We start from the raw sequence: 6,000 nt of genomic DNA, 5'->3' as shown, positions 1-6,000 counted from the left end.
ATATATATATATATATATATATATACATATGTGCGTGTGTATGTTTAAGTACGTGACAGTGATTACTAGGTAGACGGGCCTTCGTATTATCTATCCTGGTAGCCATGGACAATTCTGTAACACCACTCGATTTCCTCCGACCGTGGGCTACAAAGTTCTCAGATCTCAGTGTCACGGAATCAACAATAACAAAGTGCCTCTCAACCTTCAGTGGAGATTGAGTGTCTTCCCGTCAAATCTTCGAAGGAAGTGTGGAGTTGCCGCTTGTTCTATCCTGCTGGTCCCTCGCTACATTTTAACAGATAATTAAGCTAAAGATTTCGGCAAGCAAGCGAGGGAAAGAGATAAATAAACTTCACAAAAGCGGGGGGTGCTTTGGGGAAATGTTACGAACTTCGCTTAATCGTTCTCTGGCGACGTCCGATTTCAAAAGTTAACTCTCTCAACAGATCAACAACTGGAAAATTATGTCGAACTGCCATTACATGCAACAGCAAGGTTTTACAATAAGGCTGACTGGTATGCTATTGGTGCTCACATCAGAGATGCTCAATTGGGGAAATATATTTTCTCTGCCTGCGGAACAGTGCGAAAATGAGACAAGGTAATAGTCCAAAACAGCAATCGAAGCACATATTCCTACACGGAAGTTATATAGCAAACACTACTCTCCCCTATTGTTTACTTCTACTTGTTAAACTTTCATTGCTCATATGCAATATGCATACGAGATAATCTCAGTAGAAAAGGGGAAAAGCTAGAATTATTTTTAAGAAAAAAGTAGCGACAGCTAAGAAAGAATGCATCGAAACCACTAGAAAACGGATTGTAGCGCAGAAATTAGGAAATCGTGAGTTCTAGGTACTCTACAAATTGTAGTAAATTATGGGCAATTTACTCTATCTCCACTATTACACAATCGTAGGGGTTTTGTAAGACAACCAGAAAAAGCTAATATCCTTGCCCGTCAGTTTGCTTCTATATCTACAAATGCCTTAAAAACTCATGCTTTTCTGTGCTAGGATACTGTTTCTGTACTACCAGTTTACAATAGTTCTTGCGAAGTAACTGACCACTTAAATTATCGCTCCATTAACCTAATATATATTGGCAGGAATAATTTCCCTGGTAGACTAATATGAAAAAAAGTTAATGATAATATAGTTCATCGAATTCTGTTTTTGCTTGTTTACAATATCACCTGAGTTGATATTTGGCTTTTACAATTAATGTCATGGAAAAGTCCATTCTGATTGATGTTTAGTTTTATTAAATGCAAACAAATGACTGAATCGCGGCTTTTTTATGGTGCCTCTTTTTACAAAAACTGAACTCATTAAAAATATATACAGTGATGATCATATTTATTGGCACGGTAAAATAAAAGTTAAATTTTGGTCTAATAAATTCTAAAAAAGGGATTAAATTAAAGAAAATAACAAAGTATATTATGCATTTTTAACTGGCCTTTCCGATGCAGCAATCGGATTTTAGAAAAAAAATAACAAAGGAACAACACACATAATTGCAAAAAAACCCTTGTTCAAAATTTTTGGCACGATTTATTTAATAATCAATTGTATAGCCTTTGGCCTTGATTACCTTCCTCAGTCGCTTTTCATAGTTTACAACCAAGTTGTTGCACTCTTCAGTAGTAATTTTAACCCACTCTTCCTGACAATAATCCTCCAATTGAATAAGATTCTTAGGCTTCCTTTGCATTACCCTCAATTTTGATGTTCTCCATAAATTTTCAATTGGATTAAGGTCTAGGCTTTGTGATGGCCACTCCAAAACATTAATATGATTGTCCTCAAGCCATTTCTTAGTCAGTTTAGCCGAATGCTTTGGGTCATTATCTTGCATGAACCACCAACGACGACCAAGTGAGAGCTCTTTAGCAGAGTCTTTCAGGTTTTCATCCAATATTTTAACATTTTCTTTATATTTTATTTTAATTTAATCCCCTTTTTAGAATTTATTAGACAAAATTTAACTTTTATTTTACCGTGCCAATAAATATGATCATCACTGTATATAATAGTGATGTAGACGCGGGGTTGAGCAGTGCATAACTCAATCTGTAGTAGACTACTTAACCACTAAGCTATACCTCCAGATTATAGAATTCTATTTTCTATTTAAGAAATTATTTGCAAATAATTGGATTACCCTTGATTTGCTACAAATCTCCTTTGTCTAGTGTAACGAACAAAGAATTTCCCATAACATTTGTTTTCATCAATAAGAACGAAAGAGTATATTTAGTATCGGATTTTTCTCGATCGTCGATAATTATTGAGTGGATTTCTGTACCAAAATATCTAAGAACATTGTGAGACATAAACAATTACATTTGCTAAAATTTGCAAAATATAGACTCAGCCGTTTCAGAAATTATTGGGACGGAACGCTCTCACACACAACGTCACTTTCATATAATAATAGAAATACAAGGTTTAACTCAATGGAACTGGTACACTCATTTATGACGACCAGCTGCCAAAGTCCACTCATACATATAGATATCCTTAAATGCTGGAAGCCTTGTACTCTTATAAGACATGCCGCTACACTACTTCATTAAGGTGAGTCTCTATTCAATTGATCTTAAATAATAGCGCTTACGTCTACGTTGACTGTGTGCTCTCAGGGACGACTAATTGCAAAAATTGTCTCATTATAAATATTAAAATTAAAGCAGAATTTAACAGAAATACACAATAAACATTTTTTAAATAACTCTAATAATGCATCTCGTGTGAATTTTTCATATTTGAAATATGTGAAAAATATTCAGATATACATGGAAATAGTTACTAATAGCGTACGATGATAACAGACCTTTTATGAAACGGAGAATCACTTATGACAAGCTTTATTTATGACCTAACCTAATTTCAAACAAATGTGCACAATTATTATACGGTTTGTAAGAAACTAATAGTATATTCTTTATTTTGGAGATTACAATTCGTCTTATAATTTACCTATCGTGCATTCAACGATTAGTCCATATTGACATGAATGGCTTTGAAATGAAGAAGCAAATATGTCTAAAGATGGAGTACTTTTGCGGCTATAAATAGGAGCTGCTAAGATTATTCCTTCCTGTATTTAGAGAGTAGAAAACCACTATTAAAATCTAGTTCGCCCGGACTGTACTTCATATCTTCTCAAAACATATTGCGTACATCATTACTCTATTATTATTTTTATGAAAGACTCACGATCAAGCTCCAATATAAATACTCGCCTTGCTTCCACAAATATTATTAAAATACTTCGCTTTCCATTTGTCAATGGAAGTAAACAAATATTTCATGACGGAGTTTTCTTTATAGAATTGCCTCCGGAACGCCACATATTTGTTTGGATTCTCAGCTGGTTAGAGCATGGCCGCTTTCGAATTTAATATAAATATTTAATGCTGAGCTATTCCCGTATATATTTAAACACTGCTGGTGTTCCACCGTTACTGATGATGAGCGTGCTGTCTTACCTTCTAATTTAACCAAGTAATATTCATATTTTAGTAGTATCCTAGCCTTCACTATCGTGGGGTCATAAACAAAAAAACATGGTAAAAAATAGGAAAAGAAACAGTGACTGCAGTGTCTATTCCAAGCCTGCAGTTTCTCTCAGAAATTCATATTTTGTGTCGATTATTAATTGAAACTAAAAATTCTAAAACCAGGCGTATGTCAGTTAAGAGCAGGCTTGTAGAAATGGTTGACCAGCAGTTGATTTTATTCGATTAATGTGGAAGATAAGATTTGCAAAAAATTTTCAAATTGCGTTCAGATCATTTGATTGCTATAATAATTTATAATTATTTTGCTTAGAAATAAATATTTCTTTGTTAATAATAGAATTATCTAGTATTACTGCATGTATTACTTCTTCTAATGAAGAGACTTTTCAGTTATACACCATGATTTACTCCTAGCTGATTCGTAAAATTCAACAAATCGGCCATCAGTATGCAATACAACCACTCAAGTGAGCATTTATCTCGATTTTTTTATATAGGCAAAAATAAAACTATTTGTTATTATCAAAGAATACTAACATAAATAATTATCAATTGTTATTACAAAAATAGCTATGTCAAACGCAACTGGTTTAAATCCTCCGGAGAATTTCTGCGCGAATGCACATCAGCTTAATTAAATTAGATTCGCATTGTTTTGCATTAAACTAAAACAAAGAGGCAGTTCCGATCAATCTTTGAATGTTTGAATGAATATCTTTAATGAGAAAAGCATTTGATATTTATTTCAACGTTATTCAGACAACAATGTAGCTATCTTGCCTTTTCCGCTTCTCACTCATAAAAATTCTAATCAACTATAAAAGAGAATAAACAAATTAACAGAGAAAATTCATAAATAAATGAATAGCCATTAATAAGATTATTTATGTTCTGATGATAAAACATCGTAAATGTGTGTATTTGCGCGTTTTAGAATTCTTCAAAACAAGAAAAATTCTTTCAGATAAATGAATATTATAAATATAAGTGAAGGATCCAACGTCAATTAAGTTTTTCATAAAACACTGTAGACGTACCCAAAGTGATAAATAGCAAACGTATTTATAACATGTGCGGTTTGTTCAATATAATACAGACAGTGGAGCGCTTAAAGTTTTGCTTCATCAAGCAATACTAATTGCGCGGAAATACATATTGATGTCTTTTATAGATAAACTACAAAGGCAGAACTATGTATTTTATAGAAACACAATACATTGAACAAAAGAGCAAAAGCGACAAAAAAACTATTCATATGCCAGTTTAACTACTAACTTTTATAACAGTTTTGTATAATTTATGTTTTATCTCTGGCAGACATAATTTACGATCGATATAATAAGTAATAATTGAAAATTTTATTCGGAAGTTAGCAACAAAACAGTATCGTACAGGTCTACTACTTTCTTGCGGAAAACGTAGAGTGATCATTTTTAAAGTATGTAAAGACCAGGTGTATTAAAATTATATGCAAATATATTATACATGAAAAATAACAATAGTAATCATTCTACAAGTATTAGACGAAGGAATCATGCATTATATAAACTACATTTATGTGTGGAATTCGTCGAATGGCAAGAATGATTTCGGTATTTCCTACTCCAAAATAAGGCTTAAAACTATATATATATATATATACATATGTGTGTGTGTGTATGTGTGTGGGGGTGGGGGTGTGTGTACATATAAATATTATATATATAAATATATATATACATATATATATACATATATAAATATACATCTTGCTATTGACAATTTGTTTTCTCTTTTCAAAAACATAATCAAACATTCGACAAGCAGAACAACTAACAAGACACATATAATCGGATTTCGAGAAACGCGATACTTGTCATCCAAAAGAAAGTATTTGCAAAATATTTATTTTTTTTAAGCTTAATGCATTAAAAGAAATTAAGGTAAATCAACCATAATTATTTAAAATAATTTTTAACAATTAGTGCCAGTTTTAATGAATTCAATTAAATAAAGAAAGCAAGAAACGGGAAAAGCAGAAAAACGAAAATACGGTAAATATTAATTACGACGAACGGTAAAATAAAAAAAAAGACACGAAACATCTGAAATTCGTCTGTAAGTAACCGATTTTTAATTGATAAGAACATCGAATTAAAAATGTCCAGCGAAAAATAAATCTACCATAATATTATATATATATATATATATATATATATATATATATATATATATATATATATATATATATATATATATATATATATGAGAAATAAAATGGAGGTGAAAGGACATGAATACTCAACATTTCGTCCGATGTATGCGGGATTTCTGAAGATGGGTTGTAATTGACGAGAGAGTCGGATGTTTTGGGACTATATATAATGATGGGGGGGAGCAGCGTGTTTTCCTTATGTAAATTAGATGTCTATATACATATATACATTTTATGAGAGAAAATAAATTCGAGTAAGCTAGCGTAGTGG

The sequence above is a fragment of the Euprymna scolopes genome, chromosome 4 (assembly GCF_053919585.1).
Source record: "Euprymna scolopes isolate OS-2025 chromosome 4, ASM5391958v1, whole genome shotgun sequence".
NCBI lineage: Eukaryota > Metazoa > Mollusca > Cephalopoda > Sepiida > Sepiolidae > Euprymna > Euprymna scolopes.
Note: the sequence above shows the minus strand (reverse complement) of the source record.